General features: G+C 41.0%; 1 pseudogene across 1 annotated transcript; it reads right to left on the bottom strand.

Moving 5' to 3' along the window:
* Window positions 1-924: 924 nt before the first annotated feature.
* LOC308417004 (small ribosomal subunit protein uS12-like) lies at window positions 925-1,370 on the bottom strand (annotated as a pseudogene). Its single transcript has one exon. The product of its transcript is annotated as a small ribosomal subunit protein uS12-like (transcript).
* Between the last annotated feature and the right edge of the window lie 13,854 nt (window positions 1,371-15,224).

Here is a 15,224-nt window from a genome sequence, read left to right on the forward strand (position 1 = left end):
TACCTTCTTCTGGAGGCCTATATATAAGGAAAATGGAAGGGGTGTTGTTTTTCTTGTCTGCCTGCACTCACTTCGCTAACACATCCTTTGGTGGAGCCTACTTCTTCTGGATTCCACCTTATACAGAAGATCAGCGGAAACACCAGGCTTTCCATTCACAGCTGCCCATTGTTGGACTAGTTGACCTGTAAGTCATTCTAATAAATTTCACATCTATATTATATATATGTATGTGTACTACATGCATGCCTGGTTCCTAAGTAGGTCAGAAGAGGGCATAGGATCCCCTGGAGTTGAAGTTACAGACAGCTGTGAGCTACCATCTGGGTTCTGGGAATAGAACCCAGGTCCTTGGGAAGAACAGCCAGTGTTCTTAACTACTGAGTCATCTCTCCAGCCCCTGGAGCAGTGCCTTCAGACTAGGGAACAGATCAAAGGAGTTCTCCCAGACCACTCGGTTGGCTCTTGCTGGAGGGTTGTTGTATAAAGAAGAGGACCTCCCTTTATGATGGCTACTTATTCTACCACGTGACCACTCCTTCCCCGGTGAGCTGCCACCATGTGACAGTAATCCTTGCCAGAATCTTGCTGTTTCTACTTTTAGCCCCCAACTAAGGTGCATACTTTTAATTCCAGAACTCCTGACCTGGGAGGCAGATCTCTGAGTTCAAGGGCAGCCAGAGCTACACAAAGAAACCCTGTCTTGAAAAGTAACAAGAAAATGAACAAAAACCAGCCCCTCGAGAAACAAAACAAAACAAAACAAAAACAAACAAACAAACAAACAACCCACGACCACCAAAAATAAAATAAAATAAAATAAAATAAAATAAAAGCTGGGCACGTGGGCATAGTGGCACATACTTTTTTTTTCCAGAATATTAAAATTTATTACTTTTGTTACTGTGTTTTCATTGTCAAATTTTATGACCTTGGTCTTTCCTTTTTGCCTTTAGACAGAATCAAAAGAGACACGTTGGCTACTTTAACAACCTTAAAGCTGACTCCAGCAATATCACCCACAGCGTGACCTTTTCGACCAAATCCAGCAGCCAGAACTTTTCCCCAATGAAGTTCAGGCAGCCATCGTTGGGCACGAATGCCGTGATCTTCTTGCCGCTCTTGATGAGCTGCACCGGGACAGACTTCCTGATGGCAGAATCGGGCTGTTTGGCTTCACTCCCTACTTTTCCCAGCACAGTTCCTTTTGCATGAGAGGCACCTCCAAACACATTGGCCTTCAGGGTCGTGCCCAGGGTTTTTTTTTTTTTTTTGTACTGTTTATCCTGCCGCTTCGGGTCCCGTTGGTGACTACAGAGCTTCCGGGCACTTGCCCATCTTGCCGGTGCCACAAGCCCGAGCTGGTACATACCTTTAATCCCAACACTTAGGAGGCAAAGTCAGATCTCTGAACCCCAGGCCAGCCTACTCTACAAAGCAAGTTTCAAGGCAACCAGGGCTACCCAGAGAACACATCTCAGAAATAAATAAGCAAATACATTTATATAACATATATGTGTTATATATAATGTACTGCCCAGCCACAGGAATTTCATTATAGTGACAAAATCTGAGTTATCCAAGGCTCCACACTAGCAGAGTGACTCTGAGAATACAGAAGCAAGGGAGGCTGCTCAGCGCAGGCTGAGGGCAGAACTGGGAGAGGAAGGACAGGAAAGGAAAGGTGTTAGGGCTGGTGGGGAAGTGGGTGGTCAAACTCTGGGGCCTCTGTCTCTCTCCTCCATGGTCTTCTCACTGTCCCCAGGCACTCAGTTTTATCGGAGGTGACCTGCAGAGCATCTTTGCACACTGTTAAACCAGTTGTAAGTTGCACAACCCTGGTATGTTACATACTCTGCAAAGTGAATTGGGTTCTTTCTTAGAGTCCCCAGTGCACAGCCTTGCCAACGGTACAGGGGCAAGAGAAGCGGGAGTTTATGCTGTGTTTGTTTTGTGAGAGAGATAGAATGGGGTTTTTCTAAATACAGAGTCTCAGCCTTGCCTGGAATCAAAAAAAAGCAAAAACAATCTTAGGTGCGAAGGCCCTGGTAGAGGGAACAGACCCTGAAAGAGATTGGGCCATGGAGGCCAGGCTGTCAGGAGTCCGTTGCCTGTGCCTTGCTGTCAACCCCATTCCTTGGGAGGACAGCTTTTCCCTCTCCCCGCACTGCCTTTTGATTAGAATGTGGACTCTAAGTTAGAATTAACCTGATTAATGTAATGAAGGCAGGGCCGGCTCAGCACCACCCGGTGATGAGGGGAGATGGATTGGGAGCGAAGGCGCTGGGATGGAGGCGCGGCCGTAATTGGCGCGTTTACTGCTACCTGCCTCGCTGACCTCGCTGTTTAGCCCATTAATGATGATGCACAAGCCTTACTGTCCAAAGATAATGACAGAGAATCTCAGGGGAGGGGCTGGACCTGGGACCTGGGGTCCTAGGAGCCGTGAAGCTGAGGGTAGAGAGGTGAGGGATCTGAGCCATGGCATAGGTAAGAGGATGCAAGGCCAAGGGTCTCTCAGAAAGGTTTGGGGAGAGAGCTCTTGTCCGATATGGAATAACTGACCAGATTCCCAAGGGCTGCCGCAGCTGGCCTGGATCTCTAACTGGGCAGGAAGGAGGCAGCCATAACAGTTTTCCTGCTTGAAGGGCTTCTGGGAGGAGGGCCTTAGGAAGGAACTACAAGACCTCTAGTAGGGATCAGTGCTTTCCTCATTGCCTCCCGCACCAGCCTGGGGAAGAGGAGAGTTGGTGGAGTGAAGGCAGAGGATTTGGGGTGCGTTGAGGGCACACTCCGTTGTGTACTGCCTGCAGAAGATCGGTGCGCTGGTTAATAGGAAGTACTTTAATCCATTTCCTTTGGGTGCCTCCAAGAAGGTGAAATGGCCATCTCTAGTCTCACGCTGCCTCTCTATGAACTTTAGCACTATTTACGTTCATTCATGAATTAATTTTCATCCGTTTGATCGTTCATTCATTCATTTATATACCGGAGAGCTGTCTAGTTTGGGGAACTCACTGTTGCCAGTAAGCAAAGTATTTTCCCTCTCGGGATTTCGGTTGGCTACTGTGTAAGTGAGAACAGGGTGGTCAGCTGACATAAATACCACCCATCTTTAGGACATCTGTGCACAGGGTCACGGAGATGAGTGAGATTAGGATGCATGATGTGAAATTCACCAAATATTAATAAAAAGTTAAAAAACTAAAATAAAAAACAAAAATAGAATTATACAATATACACAGTTCTGGCAGGTTTATTTCTCAATAAAATATTGTAGAGACTTTTTCATGTCATTGAATACAGTTCTGTAGTAACTATTACTAATGATGCATAATAGCCTCCTGTAAGGATTGAGTAATATTTTGTGGGTGGACTCTTGTTTTCTCCTCTTATGAACAATATAATGTAAGGAATGTTCCTGAGTCTACATGTCTATATCTAAGAAAGGAATGTGACCAACGTGACTGCGTGGGAGGTTTTCCAATGAGGTCAGGGTGGCTGAGGTCTTCAGTTTACTATGAGAGGAACGAAGGCGGGGAAGGACTGGCTGGCACCAGCTCTTCTGGACAGGAGCAGAGGATGCTCTCCAGGCCCATGTGCCTGGACCTACCCTGGTAAGGACTTCACAGCCACCACAAAGGGAAGGACAGATGGACCAAACCTAAAGAGCTTGCCAAAGTATATTGCAGAATGAAAGAACAATGGTTATGCGTATGTGTGTATATATACATATACATGTGTACATACATATACATGTGTATATACACATACACACATGTAACATATACACATGCATATACATATACATACACATACACATGCATATACATATACATACACATACACGTGCATATACATATACATACACATACACGTGCATATACATACACATACATATACATGTGCATATACATATATGCATCTTTTTTTTCAAAAAAATTAATTTCTTTAAAAATTTCAAGACAGGGTTTCTCTGTGTAATCCTGGCTATGCGAAGCTCATTCTGTAGACCAGGATGACCTTGAACTCAAGAGATCCACCCGCCCCTGCCTTGGAGTGCTGGGATTAAAGTCATCACCACCTGGATAAAATTTAAATTTTTTAATAAGATAAAAACATTCTTCTTAATTTCCCCCCCTTATTTACAGACTCTCAGTGCTAAAAATAATTGAAAAAATAACTTTCCTTTTATTGTGTCATCGTGGTAAATAAAAAAGAAGAAATGTATCATTTTAGTTTTTAAAATTACATATATAATTTATATAAAAATATGTTTTATTTACATGACGTCTGTGTACCTCATGCATGCCTGGTACCCTTAGAGGCTAGAATTGGTTACAGATGGTTGTGTGCCACCATGTGCATGCTGGGAATCTAATCGGGGTTCTCTGGAAAAGTATGCAGTGGTGGAAACCACTGAGCCATCTCCCCAGCCTATATTTCAGTAACTTTTAAGTGTGCAGGTCAGAAGCATCGATTATTCAGTGTGTTGTGCAACCATAATAACTATCTAAAACGTTTTAATCACCACTAATAAAAATGTCATACCCAGTAAACGATATCACTCCACCCCTCCCCTGCCTGATAATCCCTGTCCCATTGTCTGTCTCTGAATGTTCCTACTCTCCAAACTTTGTGTGCATGGACTCATGTGTTTGTCCTTTGTGCCCCGAGCCATCAGATTCATCCCTGTGGGGTGTGTATCCCAGTGTCCTTGCCTTCTGCGACTGAGCAACATCCTGTTGTGTGTTTAAGCCATGTTTGTTCCACTAATCATCTATTGATGGGGATACAATTCCTTCTTTAAATCCATTTCTTCAGATTGATGTTCTGTGTATAGATACTAACTGGGAGTCTCTTTTCCATTATTACAAATGGGAAGAATGTTAACACGGTGTGTGTCAGCTCAAATCCCTGGGCTGTCTTCTTGAAATGTTACTAAAACCCAGAAAGAGACCTGCAAGTATCAGCTTTCTTCTTCTTCTTCTTCTTCTTCTTCTTCTTCTTCTTCTTCTTCTTCTTCTTCTTCTTCTTCTTCTTCTTCTTCTTCTTCTTCTTCCTCTTCCTCCTCCTCCTCCTCCTCCTCCTCCTCCTCCTCTTCTTCTTCTTCTTCTTCTTCCTCTTCTTCTTCTTAAAAACGTGCATGTTTGTGTGTGTGTGTGTGGGCGTGCACATGCGTGCTACTGATGTGAAAGTCAGAAGACAACTTATGGGAGTCAGTTCTTGTTGCAGTAACTTCTCCAACCCAAATAAGCCCGTGCAAAGAAAGCACAACTCAGTTAATATGAATACAAGCTGTGCACCTAGATCAGGCAGATCTACCACTACACTACCCTATTCCCTAGCAATGAGATCCCTTATAACTTGTGGTTTCTCCAGGCCATGTGCTTCAACTCCATCCTTCCACCTCCCCTCTGTTTTCCCTTCCCGCCCTTCTCTCTTTCTCTCCCCACAACTCTTCAGCTCCACCTTCCCTTCCCCTGCCAAATCACTGGCTCTAACCTTTATTTTACAAGTTAAAATGGGGAGAAAGACTGAGTAGTTATTCACTCCTCTTCCTAGGCAGCTCCTCTTGGAAAATCATAATTAGCATCAAAATACAAATAGCATCAGGGCAACCCACAAGTTCTTTCCTTCCACCATGTGGATTCTGGGAATTGAACTAAGTTGTCAGGTGCCTTTACCATGAGACATCTCACTGGCCCCAATACACAAAGCCTTATATTAGAACATGAAGTGTGTAGCACATAGCTTCCTGGGTACCAATCAGTGAATATGGTTGGCAGGAGTAGAACCTTAGAATTGGCCACATTCCAGTCTCACATTCACTTGTCCACAAGTGATTATTATTATTTGGGGTCAGAATCTCACATAGCCCGGGCTTGGTTGTAGCTGCTTGCTATGTGGCTGAAAATGATTTTGAACTTCTGATCCTTTTGCCTCTGGCTTTCTGGGATTACAGATCTGTGCAACCACACCTATTTTAAACAGTAATCACAGGGCATCATGCACACTAGCCAAGCACTCTACCAACTGAGCTGCATCTCAAGCCCTACACGTGTTCCACACCACCTTACCAAATCTGTTGGAAATGTAGCTTGTGTTTCTTCCTGCATATCATTGTACTTAGAATATCGAACTCTTAGAACACAACTTTTATCCCAAACAACGAGGGTAAAGTGAGTTTGTAGAAGGAAGCAGCCATGTTTGAAAATGTCGTCTAATTGAGGGGCAGATGAGATGACTAATCAGAGAAAGATTTGACAGAATGAATTAGAGATAGGATATGCTCAACTCTCATGAGAAAACACAGGAAAGAGAGGGTGCTTATGAGCAGCACAAAGTGAGTCAGGAATGGAGGGCAGGCAGTTCAGTGAGTGCAGTTCGGTTGAGTTCAGTGGCAATGCAGTGGAGGTCAGTTGAGTTCAGGCAATGTAGTAGAGGTCAGTTTGGTTCAGGCAATGCAGTGCAGTTCAGTTCAGTTGAGTGAAGAGTCGGTGCAGTGGAGTTGAGTTCAGCTGAGTCAGTTCCATTTGGTGCAGTGAAGTGCAGTTCAGTTCATGGAGAGCAGAGAAAGGTAGGTTTCCTGGGGCAGTTTTAGAAAGACAGATTGCAGAGAGAGCGAGCTAGACCCAGGTGAAGAAAGAATGAACCAGAGAATAAGAAGGAGCCATAAGCTTAGAACGTATTGGCAACATTAGTCTAAGGCCAAGCAAAGCAATTCAGTGAGAAGCCAGTTTGAATCAGTCAGCATGGAGAGTAGTTTTGAGTCAGAACAGCTGATTTGAAACTAGACAGCCAGAGTCTAGAAAGAATTAGAAAGCATGAGCTAATTCAGCAGTAGGCTTCTGGGATGGCAATTTCCTCCAGCAAATAAAAGGTTATTATGTAGGATTAACAGAGACAGAAAGCTCTTTAACTTTTCTTTATGTTTACAGAGTGTTCAGGTGAATGATTTCAAATCACAGACATAGCTGGGTGTGGTGGGGCACATACCTTTAATCTTAGCACTTGGGAGGGTCTCTGTGAGATGGAGGCCAGCTTATTCTACAAAGGGAGTTTCAGGACAGCCAGGGCTGTTACAGTGAAAAATCCTGTCTGAAAAAAACAATGCTCAGGCCCATGACACCGAGAATCTGTTAACAGGGACCTTTGGGGACCCATGTATGATGGGAAAAATCCTATAGAGGAGTCATCACACTCATGGGAAGGATGTTATGGAAAAGTCATCACAGATGGTGCTAGCCTTTTATTGGTGTGATGCAGTATCTAAAAAATTAACTGGGAAGGAGGCAAGTTTTGGCTCACAGTTCATGGTCACTTGGTCCCATGGTCACTGGGCCGCAGTGAGGCAAATTGTGGTGAGGAGCACAATAGGAAATAAAGCAAGAATGTGTGTCCTATCATAGCAGCCAGGAAGCAGGAGAGTAAAGGAAGGAGCTGGGCCTCAAAATACACTCCGCAGGTTTGCTTCCTGATACCTAGTTCCTCCAACTACATCCTAGCCCTCAAATTCCCACCACCTCCTAATAGTACCGTTGTCTAGGTCCCAAATCTTCAACCAGCCTTTGGAGACACAAACTCTAACACATGAACATAGGATTGTCAAGATGTTGATTTCTAGAAAAATTCTAGAAATAATTGTTGTTTACGGGGAAGGAGGCATAAAGAATGAAGCATCCTTTGATGAAGAATGCGCATCCTCTCATCTCACTCAATTTGATATTCTAAGCACAGTGGTGTGTAAGAAGAATCCCAAGTTACCTTGCCAGTAGATTTGGTAGTGTGTCAGGAACCGTGTGGGGTCAGAGATACAACTCAGTTGGTACAGTGCTTGCCTAGCGGGCAAGAAGTCCTATGTTTACTGCTTAAACTGGGTGCTGGAGGTACAGGCAAAATGATCAGAAGTTCAAAACCATCCTCAGGTAAGGGGAGTGTTGTTTGGCTGAAGGCAGAATAGTTCCTCCATTAACAACACCGAAGGAAGAATGATCATATCCTGTAATTGATGAGGATAACAGATGAATAAGTATTGATGATGGGTAAAGAATTTGGAGTTTCCTCTTTTGTGTCCATTTTTCTTTCAACAGGGCAGAACTATGTCTGTTGTCATGTTATCCGGGTAGATGTGAACTCCGTGAGAGCCCTGCTTGGAGGATTTTAACTAATCCAAAGAAGGATAATGGTGTGTCTTGTGGCTTGCTGGTAGAAGCTTTTTGAGCCTGGGACTCAGCCCCAGCCATGTGATGTTTCTCTCTCAGGGACTCAGATGAAGGTGTAGGTGCCCAGTTCACTGAGTCTTCAGACGACACAAAGCAACAGGATTCCAACAGGATGGCACAACTTAGATTTGAAATGATCTCGACAAGCTGGAACAGGAGCAAGTGACGGGTGGAGAGGGTGGATGTGGAGTCTTGCAGCAGACAAAGATCAGAGGAGCTAAAGTAGAGCTGAAGGATGGGTCACAGAAAAGAGACTGAGTTCATTCAAAACACATTCATTGTGAGTCAGTCGCGTGGCATTGGCTGGCACATAGTGACTCCCAGACTGCCTCAGTAGGGAAGCAGTCCTTAAATAAGAAAGGTCCCCATATCTTGCTGTGTTCAGAGCTGAGGACCCCTCTCTTAAAAATGTATTAATTTTTAGGCAGGCATGGTGGCACATGCCTTCATCCTATCACTAGGGAGGCAGAAGCAGGAAGATCTCTGAGTTAGAGGTCTACCTGTTCTAGACTGAGTTTCAGGACAGCCAGGGCTACACAGAGGAACCGTGTCTCAGAAAAGAACAACAAAAATAATTTATTCTCATTTTATGCATATAAGTGTTTTATCTGCACACATGTCTGTGCATTGCATGTGCTCCTGATGCTCTGGGAGGCCAGACTAAGGTATCAGATAACCTGGAACTGGAGTAACAGTTGTGGGCAGCCAATGTGGGTGATGGGAACCAAGCTTAAATCCTCTGAAAGAACAGCATGTACTCTCTTGTCTGTTGGACTATCTGTCTAGCTCCTGAAACCCCTTTGTGAGAGCAAGACCCAGGGAGGGCAACTCCCAGTAGTGATGAATCTAAGCATCCTCTTATGGTTAGGGTGATTATAAAATGTTTAACCTTAGGCCAGTACACTTTTGAGAGTGAAAACTGTGTTATTATAATTAGAACGTACAGACATTCCTCTTTGAGATCTCACTGGAGAAACTGGGTCTTTTGCACCAAAGGGGAAAAAAATCTTCAAACAAGAAAACCAAATAAATAACAACCCAAAAAGGGGTCAAGAGATGGCTCAATAGTTAAGAGCATTTGTTACTCTAGCTGAGGACCAGGTGTGGTTCCCAGCACCCACCTGATGGCTCCCAACTGTCTATAACTCCAGTTTCAGAAGTTCAACACTCTCTTCAGCCTCAAAACATACTGCACACCACTCCTGTACTTACATGAAGGCAAAACACTCATAAAATAAAAAAATAAATAAATAAACAAATCGTTAAAGAAATAACCCCAAGAACACATGTTTGTGGCATATTATTATTTAAGTGTTGTTTAAAGAGTTGACTGCTAAAGGCCATCAGGAAGAAGGCAAAAGCGAGGGTGGAAAGGATGTTAAGAGTTAGAGGATTGGTGTTTAGAACTGTATCTTCTGGAGATGACACTTAACCTCCTAAACTTTTAGCAGATATGATTATCTGCAGACGACCCACAAAAGATGGAGCCTGTTAAGATTTCAACATGGAACAGGGAGGGTATGCAGGATATAATATCTTCTATTAGCTCCTTATCAGCAACCATTTCTAGATCATCTAGATAAATCTTTTGATATGTTGCTTCTTATTTTCATAGACTATGCTTATGTGAATATATTACTGTTTTATTTTTAGATATATTCTGTTGGCCAATTATGGAAGGTTAGGATGAGAGTCTCTTATATCCCCATCTATATTCATTTTATGTTCATAGTCTTCTAGTACCTCAGTGTTTCACCTTTAAATAAATTAAATCTATTTGAACAGTTGATTAATGTTATCTTATCCCATTTAATTCCTTCTTTCCCTCCTTTAGGTTTTTTTCATTCCTTCCTATTTTTCCTTTTTCATTTTGGTCTTACTCTATGACACAGACTCTCCTTTAACTTGAGATCCTCCCACCTCAGCCTCCCAAATGCTAGGATTACAGGCGTGTGCCACCACGTTCATCTTGTCAAATTTAGTGTCTCACGCTTGCTTCCCTGAGAACTGATAATTGCCTTATGTTTTTGCTGTTGTTAAATTTTCTAGCTACTCATTTCTGATTCATCTCTAGCAGAAACGAAATTTCTTTGGCTTTCGTTGAATATCTATTTTATTCAATCTGTATGTATCTCCGGTACTATAATTTTAAGGTGAGATGCTTCTGGGCTTGCTTTGTTTTGTTGTATTGCTCAGGCTTCTGTAAAACTCGTTATATACTCCAAGCTGGCCTTGAACTGTCAATCCTCCCAAGGGCATATTTTTGGGACCTAAATACTTCCATGAAGGGATGCCACTTTCACAAATAACCATTTTGAGTGAGTTCGAGAAAAGTACCTGGCAGAGACAGATGAATTGTTAAATAGGCACTTCCCAAGATGACAAAATTAAAAAATTAACTCTAAGGAAAAAAATAAGAAATTCTTTTCCCTACAATCTGATGCAATCCTGCATCAGGACCTTAGCATGGCAAGTAGGGTGAAAAAGGAATTTGGGTTCTCTCTTAAGGACCATACACTTTAGAATGTAATAAATATATCTGGTAGCTTGTTCTTGTTCCTATTTGGTATAAATAGCACCATGGTTATGTTGTATAGTTGTCATTATAAAATTTTGCTTTTCCATAGTTTTGAGGGTTTTGTTCATCTCTCTTCTATGTTAGGTCATTTGTTTACAGGGTCTCAAGTAGTCTTCTTTCTTGGTTAATTCATTCTTATTTTTTTTTCTTTTGCAACAAAGTTTCTCTATGTAGTCTAAACCAACATGAACTTTCTATCAGCCTGGGCAGCCTCCTAGATATTGAAATTACAGGTGTGCACCCACCATTATGCCTGAAAACCCATTCACTGTCAATGATGGACTGTCTCTAGTAATTTTTCAAGTGCATTCATGAGAGCTAACTTTTGGGGAGAATTTGGATATGTTAGTGACATTATGTTAGTTTCACTATTGACTGATATTTTGGCTGGGTATAAAAAATTTAATTTGAAATATTTCCCAAGAAGCTTTCACTTGGTATTTACCAAAGGCCAAGGAAACATCCTAAAAATGTCAAAAGCATTATTTCATTATTATACCTTCCACTGTTGCTACTGAGAAATCTTAAGCCATTCTTATTCCAAACTGTCATATGAAAGTCCTCCCCCCCAACCCCCATTTCTAAGACAAGCCCTGGCTATTCTGGGACAAGCCCTGGCTATTCTGGAGCTCCATCTGTAGACTACGCTGGCCTCTAACTCAAAGACCTACCTGCCTTTGCCTCCAGTGTTAAAGGGATATGCCACCACGCCCAGCTTACTATTTTTCCTCTTGTTCTGGAAGCTTCTATTTATTCTTTGATGTTCTGTAATTTCATTCTAATGTACTTTAGTGTGAAAAATTGCAAATCTGTTGCACTTGCTTTCTTTGGCACTTTCAATTTAAAAATACATTCACTTCTAAAGAATCTCTGGAATTATTATTTTATTTTCTCATTCTGTTTCTTTTTGTTCTTTTTCTGACACTCTTCTTGTCAAATGTTAAAAACTTTCTGTTTATACTCTAGTTTAATTGTGTGTTTGTGTGTTTGTGTGTGTGTGTGTGCATATGTTAATGGGGGGAGCATTTATGTATATATATGTGGAGACAGAGAACAACTTCATGCATTGTTCCTTAGGCAATGTCCTTCTTTATTGTTGTTTTAGACAGGGACTTAATGGTCTGGAACTTACAAGTAGGTTAGGCTGCACAACTTGTAAGCTTCTGCTTTCCCAGCAATGGGATTATAAGTGTGCCCCATAATACTTAGACCCTTTTTACATGAGTTTAACTGAGATCAAATCCTTGTTGTAGTGCTTGTAATGCAAAGGCTTTACCAACTGAGTGTCTCCTCAACCACAGTTAATTTTTTTTCCTTTTTCCCACTTTTCATCTCTGTGGCTACCTATTCACCTTTTAAAAATAATTTCTTGAAATTTACTATGAAAATTTTTTATTATTTTTAAATTTTGATGTAGATCACATATTTAAAGGTTACCATTATTTTCTTAATATATCTTCTTAAACTATTATTTATTTAATGCACATGGGTGTCCTGTCCCCATGTATGTCTGTAAAGCCAGTGCATGTCTGGTGTTCTTGGAGATCAAAAGAGAGCCTTGTATAGTCAACTATGTCCTGTATTTGTTTCATAGCTGTGAGTTCCTTTTCCTGATGATATATATCATATTTTTTTTAAAAAGTCTTCTTAACTGAATTGTCTTTATTCTTTCAAAATCTTTTTTCTTTTTACTGCATTTATTTTAGACTTTATCATTTATGCTGTAAATTCTTTTTTAACCATTGGTATCCTTTTTTGACTATCAACGTACAGAAGTAAGGCATACAATGATTGCTTTGAGATTTCTGTTTGTCTATGGGACTTACTGGTTACTGTATATAATTGGAGAGTGATCAGATGAACACCCAAATGTGTGGGTGATGTTGTTTCAGTATTTAGGGATTTTTTTTCTCTTGCACTGTCTCTTCAGTGTCTCTAGCTCTGCTAATCAACTGACGATGCACTGCCAACTTTCTGAAAGTCAATGTTAAAAAGTTGCTTATTCCCAATTTCTCTTTTCTTCCTTCCTTGCTTCCTCCCTCTCTTCTTCCTTACCTCTCTTCTTTCTTCTTCCTTCTTCCCTCTCCCTCCCTCCCTTTCCTTTTGAATATAGGACATTAGGTATCTTAGATAAGGACATCACTGAGCTCCAGCCTGGCTACCCCAAATTTAAACAGTTCATTTCAGTAGAGCCTTGGTTTAAACAGTTGTTTTTGAAAACTTCAAGCATATATAAAGGAGAGTGAATAGTACAATGATCCCAGAGCCAACAATTATCAGTCATAATTATAATTATCAGTTATAACCAGTTATATTTTTTCCTTCTGGCCTTGAGACAGTTCTTGTGAATCCCAGGCTAGCCCTGAATTTACCATATAGCCAAGTATGAGTTTGAACTCCTGACCTTCCTACTTCCACCTCTTAAGGGCTTAGATTAAGGGCATGAACAGCCACACCTGGCTCCTGTTTTATCCCATATAGTCATTCAATCGGTTCAAGTCCCTCATTGTTTTATAACAAATTCCAGCTACTGTATCATTTAATCTGTAAATTTTTAGTTTTATCTCTAAAATGAAAACATTTTAAGTAACATCACTAGCATGCCTTTGCTTCATAGTGTTCAGCTAAAGTAGTGCTTATATATTTATTGCTTCATATCAACAACCCCCTAACTACTTACAGGATGCAAACGCAATGTGATTATTTTCTATATCTCATAACTATGTTTTAATTGACCCATTTACCTCATTTCTATTACTTGGACAAGCCAGGCTATGTATACTGTTATCACCTGGAGTTTTAAAATTGTATCCTTGTGGTTCCTTTTTCCATAGGATTTTCTATAATTTGGTGGCTGCACCTGGAGGCTTGAATAGATTAAAGAACTTCTGATTTTTCAGAAGAACTATTTTTTTCATGTGTTTCTTCTTCCGGTGGAAGAAACTTGATGCTCTACAGTTTCTCCTTTCCCAGAATTCCCAGCTGTGAGTGGTAGCGGTCACGGGGAACTACAAAGTGACGATATTTTAATCCTGTCTGCTTCATTTTCACCTGTTGAAAAACCTTTGTAAAGAGCAGCTTTTCATCGGCGCTTACCAGAGACACCATTCCTATAAGAAGGGCAGTCAAGATTCTTGGTCCCTTCTTTCCTCACCTTCTTTCCTCACCAGCTTTTCAAGCCAGGAGTTGCTTCTCTAGCATCCTTCAGGGAAGATAACAGAATCTTTAAGTATAATTATGTACTCAGATTTAACTGTCGAAGCTGTGTTCCACTTAACGTCCTTGGTGATGCTTACTGGCCTCATTGGCCAATGGGAGCCCTTGATTGTCGAGTAAGTTCTTTTGAAACGATCCTAGTGCCCCCTGAAAGCCTTTTTTTTTTTTTTTTTTTTTTTTTTTTTGGCTTTCTGATAAGACAAGACTTCCAAAACCATCTTGTCCATATTGTTTTAGACCTGGAATCTTCCACTTCCCCCAAATAGCTCTGGCTCCTTCAAGTCAAAGTGGCATTTAAAGACTGCAGTCTTGGAAGTAGAGGTCTTTATTGCTGTTGGGTTGTTCTGCTCCTTCTTCATGGTGGAGGCAATGTTGAGAGAGATGCTTCTAAGACTGAAACCTGTCATAAGTTACTACTGAGTGCCCCCGATTAAGTCCAAGCCTGCGGATATTTTATAAATCCACACTTACCATCAGTTTTGTTGGTTTCTGTGTCCCACACCCAAAGCCTCCAAGAACATCAATAGCCTCACGAATTTGCTTTATCTGTGAATACCCCACCAGGGATGTATGTGGAGTCAATTATTGGATTTTAAATTACTTGAAATAGTTTCTCTCTACGTGATGATGACACCAACTCAATAGATAGTTAGGTTCATTTATTTCATTTTGCTTTGGAGTTTATTTATTTATTTATTTGCTTGATTTTTATTGTGCCATCATGTAAAGTATTTCCATTCTTTTAAATTCAGATCTATAAAACAAGCTGCACTCGGTGATCTCTCTCTTCTATTCCCTCTCTCCTCCTTGTGTTTTCACGTCTATTTCTTGGTTAGCTCCTTAATTCATAAATTGTAAGCAAATAAGTATATTCATATTTCTCCTTATTAGATAAATGGTTTCTATTATATATAACTTAGCTATCTTAATATTTGCTTTTTAATAACATTTATATATTAGAATACGTTATACATTTATATTGAGGCTCAACCTGCCCCTTGATTTTACTCATCTTGATCAATCACACACTTCCTAAAGCAAACAATGTCTGGTTGTCTTTATCCTCATCTGTAAAGTGGAAATAATAAAACTCTCCCTACATTTAATCAGTATTTATCGTTGCTGAGTCAGGAAGAGCACTTAGCACAGCTGATGGTACATGGTAAGCTTGGTAAATGTCAGCTTCCAATTGTGTTTGTGACGAG

This window comes from Micromys minutus (assembly GCF_963924665.1).
Source record: "Micromys minutus genome assembly, chromosome: 2".
In the NCBI taxonomy this organism is placed as follows: Eukaryota; Metazoa; Chordata; class Mammalia; order Rodentia; family Muridae; genus Micromys; species Micromys minutus.